Here is a 15,544-nt window from a genome sequence, read left to right on the forward strand (position 1 = left end):
GTGCTAGCAAGAAGCAGACTTCTTACTCCTCATTTACCTGTCCGATGGAGAGGTAGGTACACAATTTCCCTAAGACACAAAGAGTGCCCTTATTGATGTCATTCACTAGCAGTAATTTGGTTAGCTGAATAAGCACAAAACCTAAAGAATACAGAGAATTAAGGAACTGTTTAATTCATGGTACTAAGATATTTTATCAAGTGGTATGTTGTTAAGTGCACTTAAACACAATCACATAGCATTTTGTTTGGTCATCCTCCTCTGGGAGTGTTAGAAGAACCAGGAGAGAAAAGAAGCATCCTCAGAGATTTTTCCTTACTGTACAATTTTTACAAAAAGCTGAGTGTACAACTTGCAAAATAATAAGCTTCGGTGATAACACAAGCTTCTGCTACAATTATCACGAAGAGCAATTCTGCTGCTCAAGCTTCTAACTTATCCTTGTGACTACAGAACAATCCAAAATGTCACGTTCCAGCTGAAGTGACTGCAGCCAATTAGGTGATTTCCACCAAATTGGGTCCATTAATACTTGGGCATTATCTTGAGGGAGAAATAGGACTCTGTGACAAGGTGCAATGTGGCTTGTGAAATATTAGTTTTGGACAGTCACAAATCAAGATCCAAGGGTATGTTAAATTATTCAGCATTCTTGACCTCATTGTTAAGTGACTTCTTATGGGTTTTTGCTCATATTCATATAATATTAGGCTCGAAGGAGCTTGATTTTGTTTCCTTCCCCCAGCCATTTCCCTATCTCATCTTTTTTTTTTTTGCCTTCTTCATTCTTTATTTAACAAAGGCTTAGTGTATATCTCTTTTTAAATCCTGTTTAATTTTATAATTTAAAGGGCGATGGCTATGGTTTTGTTTGAGGAACACACAATGAGGATACTTGCTAATACAATGACACATATAAGAAATATGAATATTAGTTAGAAATTTGTCCCCATGTCTTTCTTTGCTAGCAGACAACCTCAGGTAATACAAAAATCTTCCAACTTAACATCTGCTGTAATCCACCTTGTACCAAACAGAAAGCTGTGATTTGTAACATATGGCTTTATAAATGAGTCAGAACTTCAATGCCAAGTCTGCTTCTGTAAGTGTTCTGAAATGATAGCAACAACATTATTTTCCAAAATAATGGGAGAAAGCCACAAAAACACTCCAGAAAGATCATGTACCAAAGATGTTTGTTGATTCCATTTTGTTCCAAAAATGTCTGGAACAGTGGTTAGTTGATGCTGATAGGATTTCTACAACCAGTTAATATGTTGGATATTTAAAACTTTAAACTGGTGTTCCCGTAGGTCGTAAAAAACGTTAACCAGTTACACACTTATCCTAAGACTATTACTAGCAGATAATTTACAAGCTAAAATGCAACATGGGGGGCAGAGCAATGAAACGACCTTGGAATGCGAACATCACCAAATAATGTGACTGAATTTGTGACCATATGCCCCCCCCCGCCCCCTAAGAGTTCTTGCACTAGTGTTCTTTGTGGGATTAATAAAAGAAATTAGGTAACATTAGGCTGCTCCTGGTACAGTTTCGTCTTTCAGATATGTGTGTTTTGTAATGTTGCTTATGATCAGATCATTACAAACACTTTGAAAGCAGAGACATAGAACTCCATTTCATCATCCCCCAACCAGATGGGACCAGAGCAGGTGTAATCACTTTAAAGTGTTCTTCTCTATAAATCAACTTCTGATTCATTCCAGAGTGGAGCTGTCAGCCCTTAGGCGCCCACTGAAGTTGAAAATTCTTAGCAAACTAAACACAGGCATTAAAATAATGTTTGAATTAGTTTTAATCACAGTGGCCTAGATTCTCATGCTTCCCAGGACCCTACTGTATCTCTTGCATGTGTGAGATGCATGGGAGGGCTGCACATGGGCAAGACTCACTGGAGTGCAGAGGAGGAAGGAGAATTTAGGTCAATTACCTTTTGAAGTGTGATCCCTTTAAACAGCTACTCAAGGTAGTATCTTGCTAACTGTGCTGTATATAATAAAAGTGACCTGTGCTGTTTCTTTAAATACTGCTTTTTGGTTATAAGCTCTCAAAGTATTAAATATGTGTAAGAAAAAAAAAGATCAAGCGAAGTTTCATCTGTGTTCTTTCTGGAATCTGTTAGGAAGGATTAGGTATGTGGTTTACCTCTCTGAAAGCCTGGGCTCAAAAGGAGGCGCCTCCACTTCAGCATCTCCCAGCTGGGTCTTTGTTTTCTTCATCTGTAAGTTGACGAGATAAGTAGTTTAGATATGACCCCAGGACCTTTGTAAATATATTAAGAAATTAAAAAATTTTGAAGTAGATGAATGTGTAGGGAGGTGGGAGATGGGGGGCACCATTTTCTATGGATCCATTCTCCAAAGTTAAAAAAATATATACATATTGTATGTGAGTGTGTGCTTTCATTAGTTCCAGAAGAAAAAAAGCCCACTGAATAAATGGTTTCATGGTTTTTAAAATGCCTTTTAAGCGTGAAAAAAATATTAAAGTGTCTTTTAATTAGTAAAACATTTTTGTTGCTTTTAGTGTCACGGCAGGGCTTAAGAAAGTGCAAATAGATTCAAAGCAACACAATGAATATAGGGAATACCTTCTGTAGATCTTCAAAGAAAATGATGTAAAATTTCTAAATATGACTAATAAAATTAATTGCTCTTGTGGTTATAAATACAATACAACTTTATGGTAAAAAATTTGAAAAATATGCAGACATATAAAAAAAATAAAGATCACCCTGAATCTTACAATTCAGAAATAACAACTTACTAAATTTCCTTCTAGTATATAATAACACACACACACACACACACACACACACACACACACACACACACACATTGAAAAAAAGTCTGGAAGGAGATAGCTTGTACATTAAAAAAAAAAGTTTTTTTATTTAACCATTTCCAAGGTTTTATAGCCACCTATTTTCCCTTATTATATATCAAGTCAGCCAAAATATATATATTTTTAGTAAACTGAAAAAAGTGAGTGCATTTCAGGCCTACAAAGAACTACACCAATGAAATGATAAGAATTTGTTTTCTGTCATTGCCTTTCTTCCAACAGGTTTAGGGGTTATTAGAAAGTTTAAGATGGCTTTCAAAGATGAATTAGTTCCATGTTGAATTTCAACAAATATCCAACAGTGAGAGCAGAGCACAAAATCCATTAAGCCTTGTGACTGTTCATTATGAAATTCTGAATTTTAACCAACTAGAAATGTAATCCAAGCTCAGATTTATTTTTCATCCCTCAAGACTGCAAATGCCAGGCTTCCCTGGTGGCGCAGTGGTTGAGAGTCCACCTGCCGATGCAGGGGACACGGGTTTGAGCCCTGGCCTGGGAAGATCCCACATGCCGCGGAGCAACTAAGCCCGTGCTCCACAACTGCTGAGCCTGTGCTCTGGAGCCCGCGAGCCACAACTACTGAGCCCACGTGCCACAACTACTGAGGCCCGTGCGCCTAAAGCCCATGCTCCGCAACAAGAGAAGCCACCGCAGTGAGAAGCCCATGCACTGCAATGGAGTAGCCCCAACTCGCTGCAACTAGAGAAAGCCCGTGTGCAACAATGAAGACCCAAAGCAGCCAAAGATAAATAAATAAATAAATTTATAAAACAAACAAAAACAAGACTGCAAATGCCAAACAGAGCACAGACCTCTTCTTCGGACCTAGGAGGCTACAAGCAGGCAGAGGGGAAAGAGCTCCTTTCCTTCCCTCTGGGTGTTTGGTCTCCATGCTTGCCCAGCACCATGGCACACTCACCAAGCTTGTGGGGTAGCTAGCAGAGAGAGTTATCAATCCCCTTCTGGGGGAATGAATTATAAAGATGACAATCTCGGCCCTTACACACACACACACACACACACACACACACACACACACACAGAGAGAGAGAGAGAGAGAGAGAGAGAGAGAGAGAGAACGCAGGTCATCTTCCCACAGCCCCACATATAACAGAAAGGCCCAATGTTATGAGGGAAATAATGTCTTGCCCCTCCCGTTCCTCAGTCACATAAACACAAGCCAGGTAGTTGAGGGGAGGGTTTGTTCCTCATTATTTGATGAGACGGAGAAACTGGGGAGCAGAAAGAGAGATTTAGACTAATAATATTTAAAAATATTCCCAGACGCTCATTACTGGGGTCATTTGAGGAAGGAGCACAGGCTTTGAGGTCATCAGGTCTCTCATTTACTGTAACAAATACGTAATGAGCCCCCACTATATGTTAGGCACAGCTGTGGTTGCTGAGGAGGCATCAAAGAACAACACAGACAACAATCTATGTCTTAGTGGAGCATACATTCTAGCGAGGGGAGCAAACAATAAAGATAACATTAGAGGGTAGAAAACCGCTACAGGAAAAGAAAATAGCAGGGTAAGAAAGATTGTGACTGGGGAGTGGGTGGTGTTTTTAAATAGGATGATCAGGAGAAACCTCACCTATTAGGTAACATTTGAGTCAAGACGTGAGAACGTGAGGGGATGAGCCATTTAGATATAGGGGGAGGGGGTTTTAGGCCGCAGAACAGCCAGTGAAAAGGCCTCGAGGTGGGAACAGGCTTGCAGGGTTGGAGGACAGTGAAGGAGACGAGACAATGAGATCCGAGATAAAAGGGGTGGGGAGGGGTGTGTATGTACATGTAGGACCTTGAACATTTTAAAAGATTTTGACTTTCCACTTGGGTTTGAAGCCTTGTACCACTGTTTGTCAAAGGTCACAGGCTGAAGGACTCTGAACTTCCATTTTCTTGTCTATATAATGGGAATCTCATTGACTGTAAAGTTATTTTGAGGATTACAATGAAATATCAAGTACAACAGCTGGCATGTAGTATGTTTGCAACAAATGTTGGTTCCTTTATTCCTCTGGGTATCATTTTGTGTATTTTATAAATGTACTCATAAACATAAAAGGGTGGTGTGACTGACCAATAGTTACCCAGAGGTAGGAATCCAAGTAGATTATAGCTTTGTATATAAATAACATTTTTTCCCACGATAATAAAAGTCATATATTACCAGTACAAACTAATAGTTTTGGAAGGTGGGTTGGAGATTCAAGTTGACCAAGGAACTAAATCTTGGTTGTATGAACCATTAATGAGAACTGATATATTAGCAGAAATGTACAGGCAAATCTCATTATTTCCCATTTCCGTTGAATGTCTATTTCAAAGTTAGAAAAATATGTAGCTGTCCTTCTGGGGGACATCTGAACATTCAAACAATACCAGATAAAATAGTCGGCTTGCAAACTTTTGAAAACACCACTGCCTGCAGGGTTGAAAGGGCCTCTCTTAGATATCAATCTGCTCTGCGCTTTTTTTATACGATGGTGGCAGTTTTACTCTTATGTGGTGGTATCATTAGTTTCACTTGAGTTCACAGAAATCATTTTCTGGCTAAATTTCCACTCAAACCCAGTTGCTATAGAAGTTGAACATCAGTGGGGGAGGCAATTAGTTAGCTAGTTATTATGACTTTACTTAGTACATTTTTAGCAGAAGGAAAAATGACAAAAACTTAAAATAATTCTATAGAAATATACAAGTGACTTCTTTTATCCAAAGATCATTAGCACAGTGGACAGGATTTCAAAGGTACCACCAATACCTACAACATCCTCTCCTGTTGTATTATTATGCAGTTTTCATCAGTTAATAGGGCCAACGGGAAGCATTTTGGTAAAAGTTACATAGTACCTAGGGTTGGAGGACCTGAAACTAATGGAAGAATTGAAGATGGATCCTCTTTGTAGGTCAATGGAAACCATACATAAGTTATTGCCAAGACAATTAGTTATACCACCTTTGGATATTCTCCTGGTCAAAGGCACTTTTAGGAGCTTTAAAAAATATTTGCCAAAGAACTTCTCCAGTCTCTGCTGGTTATCTTACAAAGTTTGTTCTTAAGCACTGATGTATTATTTGGTCTCTGGTCTAAATTCTGGAATTTACAAAAAATCTGGATTATCCCCATGGAATCAGATAAGGGATTATCTTGAACAATTTGTCATATGATTTTTGTGCCATATATTAGGAGCCTAATAAATGTCTGTTGAATGAATAAGTAGAAAAAAAATTATTTCCATTTCCTTCTACTTGTCCTGTTACAAATCAAAGATTGAACATACAAATACACACACATGTGCACACAAACACTGTATACTTTACGTATTCCCAATTATATGTATATACCAATACATACATAGATATGTGAAGGATGACTTTTTAAAAAAACATACACACCAGAATTTATATCTCCAAATGAGTATTGCCCTTTCTGAAGTCATTTAAAGAGAAAATCCATTTATTTCACAGATGCAAGTAAAAATGTTGGGAATTCTTCTCTGGGCAGTTCTTTCATGACCTCTGGCCATTATTCTGGATATTAACATTGTTGGCCAATGTTCACCACTTAACAGTAGGTTGGACTACTAAAAATAGCTAAAAGTCAGTTGGAACCAAACTTCTGAAAAGTCAACACAATGGATGACACTATTTATCTAAAAATATTGGGTACAGTCATAGAGTACTGAGTTAATAGTTTTTTAGTATGGCTTATAAATTGCTTTTCTTTTTTTGTAAGCAGATTTATTGGGCAATAATTCACATACCATAAATTTATTCATTTAAAGTGTACAATTCAATGATTTTTAGTATATGCACAGATATGTGCAACCATCATCACAGGTAATTTAAAAATATTTTCATTAACACAAAGAGAAACCTTGTACACTTTACCCATCACTCCTCTACTTCCTCCCACCCCACCGCATTCTCCCCAGCCCTAAGCAACCACTAATCTACTTTCTGTTTCTATAGATTTCCCTATTCTGGATTCATGGATTTTTACAACAAATATTTACACATGTACTGCACATTCATTGACCATATGCTGCTTTGTATACAGTAGGGACTTACTAATGATGACTATAGTGGCTACAGAATTTCTTTGAAGGAAAGTTTAGAGGCAGCAATCTAGTTGAAAGGAGGAGTTCCCTGAAGCTGTGTTTGCATAGCACTTATGTATGAATGACAAAATATGATTTATCTACAACAAAGAATAGGGGAAGGCTGATGGACACCATGGGAACCTAAAACTTCTTTTTTTCCCGCAGTGGTTTGGCAATTCCACTGTGTCTAGAACCAACTAAGAATCTGAGGAATTATAATCTGAGAAGGAAACATGCTTTCTCAGATTTACCAATGGCTAGTCATACAAATACAGGCACATGACTGTTCTCCCTTAGCTTCAAGCTTGTATATATACAAGCAAGTGGATAGACAGATATGTGAAAGGATGTGTGGATTAGTGGTAGAAGGGGTCAGCAAGAAGGTGAATGATGAGAGACAGTAGTATCTTGACGGGAAAAAATGGGCTAAGTAGGTAAAAGTATGGATGGGTAGTAGAGAGGACTTCTGCTTAGTGCAGCAACCCAACCTGCTAGCGAATAATCCAATATAAATCTCGATAGTCCAAGGGATTAGTCAGCTGAACTACAAGACCAGGTTCTGATAAGCGTCCTTTTAAAACATTCAATTTCATCCAGTCTGGCACCTCTGAAAATTAAAATTGCCTCATTGGGTCCGAGAGGCTCTGACTAATTTTTCCCATCCAGTTTTCCCCAGATTTTTGGTGTGGATCAACAGCTCATGAGAAAAAACGAGTGAGGGGATTGCATGCATTCCTGGTAATCAATATCCAAAAGCTTTAAACTGGGGACACAAAATGGTGGAAACTTTTCCCAGGGCTGCCCTGGGAAGAAAGGACAATCTACGAGACCAGGATAAAAACACACACTGAAAGAAGAGGGAGTTTGTGATGGGCTTAGGGATTTTCTCACCCCCTTTGGGGTCTTCTGTTAGAAAACAAAATCAAAATTATGTAATACAATTCCTTCCACACGTTTCCCTTGCTCAGAATTAAAAACCATCTACTGAAGACTTTCTCATTTCAAAACCCAGTATCAAGGAGGGTGCCCGAACAATAAATTGCTCCTATCAGAAATATAGCATTTTAGTTCTGCCACAAGGGCTGAGATCTGTGTTTATAAATCTCTCCAAAGGCAACTCCATTTTTGCTGCTCTCCTCTCATTTTCTTTTGATGCATAAAACCTGTAGACTGGAGCACTGTGATTGCATTCGGCTCCGGAGAAGTGTAATTGTAAATATTCATTGGAATTCAAGCTAGCTTTCCCAGGTCTCTCCTAGGGCTGTGCAGCTATGCAAACAGCAGCCGGTGCTGCATTAGCTTACAGCCCCGAGGCCACCTATTTCCCCACAGCCCCTAGGACCTTTTCTGCAGAGCAAGCACATGCAGAGAAACTGGCCCTTAAACACCACTTCAGTCTACCATTTCACTTGTTTTTCCTTTTCTCCCCATGACTGCTGATCCTTAGTGATTCTGTCTGTCAGTCCCAAATATGCATTAAAAAGAGAACCATATCCTTGACTAAAAGCCCAGGGTCAGGATGCTCCCACTGAGCATGTGCTCAATCTATTTAGGGGATTAATCAGATTTCAGCCATTGCATGAATACATATACATGCACACACAGACACACACACACACAAATATATATTTGGCAACTCTAGATTAAAAACGAGAATACATACCTACTCTAATTAAGATATGAGTACTCATGAGTTACTCCATCTTTTTCCAAGTTAAAATTTTCAGGAATCAAAAATAAACTAATATGGGATTGGGAATATGACATTTTTTTTTTTTTTTTTACAGTACGCGGGCCTCTCACTGTTGTGGCCTCTCCTGCTGCGGAGCACAGGCTCCGGACGCGCAGGCTCAGCGGCCATGGCTCACGGGCCCAGCCGCTCCACGGCATGTGGGATCTTCCCGGACCGGGGCACAAAACCGTGTCCCCTGCATCGGCAGGCGGACTCTCAACCACTGCGCCACCAGGGAAGCCCACGACATATTTTTTAACCTTACAATAAAGAATTATTTACATATTTAAAACATAAAAATTTGGCAAGAAGGAACATGTGTTTGACTCTGCTGGTTCAATTCTCAATGTACTACCTATAAGGCTGAGGTCTAATGTTCAATCCAGGCTCCCTGGACCACTCCCTGATATATCTTCTGAATGTCAGATGATTAGATTCCAACAGAATTCAGGGCACCTGCAATATTAACTTCAAAATAATCTGAGGAAGAAATCAATGCATAGAAAAATGACCTATAGAAAACAATTTATAGAGTTTTTTTTAAAAAAGAGATGTTATTAATGTTGAAACATTTCAGTGCAAAAGTAAGTCTAGGTAGAAATTCTTTGTGCCTGGCCAACATTTAGATTTAATGATATAAGTGAAAAATTACTTTAAGTGGCAAAAATAGAGAATGGTCAAAATTTCATATCTAGAAGGAAATTTATTTTAATTTGATTTAACTAGGTGAGTTCATGAGCAAAAGGCCCTCTGCTAGGCATTTTGAGGGATACAAAGATGAACGATGTATGTGTCCTATGTTTTAAAAGGTTTAGAATTTAGCAGCAGAGAGAAGATGTGGAGAAATAGCTACGCTATAAAAGGGGAAAAATACTACGTTACTTTGACGGAGGGAGTGAGGGGGAATTATGAGCAACTGGATGACAGAGGTGAAAATCAACCAGACTCTGAAGCAGTAGAAGGATTTTGACAGATGGAGTTGGATGGAGGGAGAAATCCATCTTGAGCGGAAGTGTTATGGGTTGAATTGTGTCTCCTCAGAAAGCATGTTGAAATTCTATTCGCCAAAAGCTGTGAGTATGACCTCATTTGGAAAGAGAGTTTACAGATGTAATCAAGTTAAGATGAGATTGAACCGGATTAGAGCTGGTCCTAATTTGATGACTGGTGTCCTTATAAGAAGCAGAAAAGTTGGACACAGATTGGGTAGGGAAATTTGGACCCTCTCCTGGGTAGGGGAGGAGGCCACATGAAGATGGAGGCAGAGATTGGAGTGAAGTATTTACAAGCTAAAGGAATATGAAGGATTGCCAGCAACCATCAGAAGTTAGAAGAGGCAAGGAAGGATTCTTCCCCTAGAGCCTTCATAGAGAACACGGCTCTGCTGATACCTTGATTTCAGACTTCTAGCCTCCAGTACCATGAACGTATACATTTCTGTTGTCTTAAACCACCCATTTTGTGGTGTTTTGTTATGGAAGCCCTAGTAAACTAATACAAGAAGAAAGAAGATGTGGTTCAGAGGTGGGAAGTATGGAACTTATTCTGAGAGGTGAAGTTTCGATCAGCTGGAGAGCAGTGTATGTAAAGACCAACAGTAGGAACTACTTCTGGGAAAATCAGAGTGCCCAGACGGAGGACTTTGTGCCTTTACCTGTAGTCTATGAAACATTATTAGGAAAGGGAGTGGTGGAAGATTCAGGATAAGTCAGAAGAAATGGGAGCAGTTAGCAGGCTGTTGTGATATGTGAGATGAGAGGTGGCATCCTGGCTAGCAGCAGTGGTTATGGAAAGCAAGCTATGGATCTGAGAGAGGCAGAGGTAGAATTGACAGAATCTGGAGACTAATTAGGTGAAGGATGCATAAAAGTAATTTGAACTTTGAAGTCTGGGGGATGGGATGGGAGGATGAAGATGCTATTGTCAGAGACAGGAAACCCAGAGGGTAGAATTGGTTTGGGAGTATGTGTCAAGAAGAAGAGTCTAGCTTGTAGTAAATGAAGAAGTCCAGCAGAATGCTAGAAATGTAGACTTGAAGCATGGGAGATTTATTGGGCTAGGGTTATAGATTTGGGGCCATCTGCACTGAGGAGATAGTCAGGGGCTTGGAAATGGTTGAGATCATCAAAGGAATCGAGAGAGCACAACGGAAGAGTTGAACTTTGGAGGAGCACCTCTATTTTGGCAGAAAGAAGAGGCAAGACAAATTAAAGAGGCAAGAGGGTAAACAAGATGAACCCAAGTCAAGGAAGCCAAGGAACATATTTCATGAAAGCCAGGGTGATCAGCAACATAAAATGCTATATGGAGACTGAGGAAGACAAGGACTCAGAATAAGTCACTGGATATAGGGGTTAAAATGTCAATAGTAACTTAAGAGAAGGCAATTTCAAATTAGTGGTATGAGAGGTCATTTTAAAAGGCTTTAGTAATGACTAAGGTGTGAAAGAGGCTAATGTGTAGAGATTATTTTGTCAGGTTTGGTAATGAATAGAAGGAAAAAGGAGAGGATTTTGGTTGTTCTTGCTGTTTTAAGGTAGAAAAATACATGAGCATATTAATATATAAAAGGGAAGGAATCAAGGATTTGGGAGAATTGTAAAAAATCAAAACAGAGTTGGGGGCTTCCCTGGTGGCGCAGTGGTTGAGAGTCTGCCTGCCGATGCAGGGGACACAGGTTCGTGCCCCGGTCTGGGAAGATCCCACATGCTATGGAGCTGCTAGGCCTGTGAACCATGGCCACTGGGCCTGCGCGTCCGGAGCCTGTGCTCCACGACGGGAGAGGCCGCAACAGTGAGAGGCCCGCGTACCGCAAAACAAAAAAAAAACAAAAACAAAACAAAACAAAAAAAACAGAGTGGGATAACTGATGGAACAGAGCTCTGGAAGGAAGAGGGATGGATTTAGATCAAGGCAGACAGAGAAGAATTAGCTCTGGAAAGGAGTTGGAGGCACTTTCCCCTCTGAGACAGGCAAAAAGATAATAGGAGGGGTTATACATTATTTAGTTGTGCTAGTTGAAGGAGTTCATGTTGGAGAGTATCATCTCAATAAAGCAGAAAGCAGGTCAACTCTTGAGAGAGAGGTGTAGCTGAGTGGGTTGTGAGCTTGAAGGGATGGGAAAGATGATATCTTAGGGGAATATGTAGAGTGCGAATAAAAGGATTGCTGATAAGCCTCGTTGAGGTGGTAGAAATAGTGTTAATTGACAAAATTAATTTTATTGGACAAGATGTAAGTTTCTAGAGAAAGGTCTAAGAGCTTGGTGGTGTCAGGCAGATGGAAAAGCAGACTGTGAGAACAGGCCAATGTTGGTTATAGGCCAGGTGATGACAGGAAATGTCAAAACCAAGGGATCCCAGGGTATAGTATAGACTAGGTTAGGACAGGCATTTGAACGATTTTTTGAGTAGCTTTCAGTGTCCTTGTGCTTCAAAGTAACCTAAAAATAGTGAAGGAATAAAGAATCAAGAAAAAAATGAAAGTAAAGGATAAAAATTGTGTTCCTTTCTTCCTTTATTCATTTCTTCTTTCTTCTCATTTATTCACTCAGCAAACCTTTGCTGAATGTAAATCCATGTCAGGGCATGGGGCAAGAAGTCAGGTGTCAGTTCTGTAAGATTAGGTTCCTTATCTTAGAGAGTCTGAAATAACAAGAACAATAAGAACTCAGCTTACACTATCTACCAGGAATTGTCCTAAGTGCCTGTCCGCATACTAACTCACTTAGTACTTTAACCCTCAGATGCAGGAACAATCATTATGCCTCATTTCACTGCTGAAGACACTGAACTGCAGAGAAGCTAAGTGACTTGTCAAGGTCACACAGCTAGTTGCCAGTAGAAGTGGGATTTGAACTTGGTCTGGCTCCAGAGTCTGTACCTTAACCACTATGCTACATGAACTAAAAAGATTTTGAAATGGGTTGTAAGTAGGATGATTATGTATTCCAATCAGTCTGGGACAGACCCACTTTATGGTTGTTGTCCCAGTGAAAGTATTCATTGTATCAACAGAAAGCTTGAAGGATAAATTATATGGTTACCCTAATTATAAGAGAAACTAAACAGTTGCTGGCCTTTTTCTTTAAACAATTAATTGCTGGCTCATGTGATGAATAGAGACAAAGAACTGTAAGGCATTTAAGGAAAATAAATGAAATGGTTCTCCCTTGCTATGATACACAGCCTCAAGACCTGCAACACCCTGCTTATTTGATCCCCTTGGTAAGATCACAGCTTCTTTCCCATCCCTGCTGGCCTCTGTCCCCCTAAGCACTTTGATCCTACTACTTTCAATTAAAGGAGAAACACAGAAAGGTACTTTCTCCAAGCTGCCACTAACTGAAGTTCTACACATCCATTCTTTAGGCAGTAATGGAAAATGAACACACAAAATCCTAGAGCGAGTCTGTCCTCCCATCTCTCTCTTCCTTATCTCCACCCCAGGCCAGCACTCCACTATTCACTCCAAACCTCAGCCATTATAACTACATGTCATCCAGACATGCAGCCTCAGCTGGAGCAGGCATCAGGCTAATGCTAGACCATTTGCAGCAACGTTGGCTACTTTGTGGCTGTCGGTAGTGGCTTCATCTCCTGAGTTCCCTCTCCTTATGTCTTTAGCCTTCAGTGGGAAGGAAGGAAATTCGTACCAGCCAAGGTGGATCTGGTACCCTTGATCACATGAGCACATGAAAAAATGTACTTTTGTCATCACCAAATTAGTCCCCTTGGAAGATTTAGAGATGTACACTCAACTCCCTATGAAAGAATAATGTATCACTTAGTTCTAATGCCCATTGATGACAGGCATTTATACAACATTGTGATTGGCTCTTACTCCAGTAATACCATTTAAAATGCTGCAATGTGCAAAAATGATGGTAATGCCTAGGCCAGAGCAAGCAGAGAACCAACTCAGCAAACTGAAAAGAAGACATCCATCCAGGATTTTCAATATCCTGCTAAGCGACCATTGTTTTATAAGACTTTATTACTCTCTGAGGTTTTAATATGCTGGTCCACGGAGTTCTCTTATTATTTCTCTGACTACTTTTTCTATTGTCTCTTCTGTCTGTCCTGGGCTTTCTGTTTTTCCTTCCTCTGAACTCACTCGGGCAGTTTATGCATTCACAGTGATTTCAACTACAATTTAGATTACAAACGGTTCCAAATATTCATTGGAGCTGCCTGAAGGGTATTTTATTCTTTCCCCCTTCCTTCCTTGGTAAGCTCATCCACTAATATGATTTGAATAATAGCTAACATTTATCATGTGTCAGGCACAAAATTGAAGCTTGGAACATTACAAGGTAAGTACTATTATTGTCTCCCAGAGAAGGAGCTAGTAAGTGGTAGAATTGAGATTTGAACCCGGGAAATCTTGCTGCAGCACCTATGCTCTTATCCACCCCACTATGATTCCCCTTCACAGTTAACCACCTGGTTCTCTACCTTGTACCTAGATCATTCCAACAGCTTCCTAGTACTCTTTCTAGGATCAGATGAACTCAACACCATTTTTCACATGGAAAGTTTACTGTGTTCTCCATTGATCAAATTTAAAGTTCTCTGTCAGTCCTCCAAAGTTTTCCACCGACTTCTTTGTTACCCAAGTCCACCCAGAATCTATTCCAGTTAAAGATATTGTGTGCCACGCAAAATGTTCTTCCCACTTCTTTAGGCTACTCCCACTTCCTATTTCCTTTCTGGGAAACTTTTTACCTCCTCTTTTAGGATTTACCTCTTTCAGGAAGTCTTCTCCAATTAATTATAAATGTAAGGGTAGGGACTTCCCTGGTGGTCCAGTGGTAAAGAATCTGCCTTCCAAAGCAGGGGACACAGGTTCAATCCCTGGTGGGGGAACTAAGATCCCACGTGCCACGGGGCAACTAAGCCTGCGAGCTGCAACTACTGAGTCCGCGCACCTCAACTAGAGAGCCCATGTGCCACAAACTGCAGAGCACATGCGCTCTGGAGCCTGCCCGCCACAACTACAGAGCCCACATACCCTGGAGCCCATGCGCCACAGCTAAAGAGAAGCCCTTACGCTGCAATGAAGAGTCCACATGCCGAAATGAAAGATCCCACATGCCACAGCGAAGATCCCGTGTGCCGCAACTAAGACCCGACGCAGCCAAAAATAAAAATAAACAAATAAAATAAATATTAAAAAATAAGTAAAATTACTTAAAAAAATAAATGTAAGGGTAAACTACATCTAATCAGGGATTCTGTTTTTGATTTCATTACATTTCCTACAAAGTCTAGTAATGTTTATCATCCATTGATATGCAATAAAGATGGTTACAGTACTGACATAACCATTCTAAACAACACTGGAAAGAACTCAAGTTGGATAACCGAGAGGTACAACTTAATAATTGCTAGAGGCCAAAGTGTAGGTCTTCACCTATGGGGAGGCTTCTGTGCTGTTTCTGGGAGTGTTTGTTTTCAATTCCATTCCTCATTCTTTCCCTGTTCTGCTCTGTAGGGCTGGGAGTTGAACTCCTGCAGGCTGCATTTCTTTTTTATTTATTTGTTTTTTGGCTGTGTTGGGTCTTAGTTGCAGCACACGGGATCTTTCGTTGTGGTGCGTGGGCTCTTTGTTGCTGTGTGCGCATTTCCCTCTAGTTGTGGTGTGCAGGCTCCAGAGCATGTGGGCTCTGTAGTTGCGGCACGTGGGCTCTCTAGTTGTGGCACGCATACTCAGTAGTTGCGGTGTGTGAGCTTAGTTGCCCCACGGCACGTGGGATCTTAGTCCCTCGACCAGGCATTGAACTGGCGTGCCCTGCGTTGCAAGACAGATTCTTAACCGCTGGACCAC

At 40.3% G+C, this 15,544-nt stretch overlaps 1 protein-coding gene across 1 annotated transcript in view; it reads right to left on the reverse strand.

Annotated features, from left to right (window-relative positions):
* Positions 1-763: 763 nt before the first annotated feature.
* The window catches only part of LOC109550055 (uncharacterized), a 361,699-nt gene continuing 346,918 nt past the window's right edge, over positions 764-15,544 (reverse strand). The window contains exon 18 of the mRNA XM_073796783.1: positions 764-2,243. The gene's annotated coding sequence lies outside the window, so the exon portion shown is untranslated. The remainder of the gene's footprint in view (positions 2,244-15,544) is intronic.

The sequence above is a fragment of the Tursiops truncatus genome, chromosome 19 (genome assembly GCF_011762595.2).
Source record: "Tursiops truncatus isolate mTurTru1 chromosome 19, mTurTru1.mat.Y, whole genome shotgun sequence".
In the NCBI taxonomy this organism is placed as follows: domain Eukaryota; kingdom Metazoa; phylum Chordata; class Mammalia; order Artiodactyla; family Delphinidae; genus Tursiops; species Tursiops truncatus.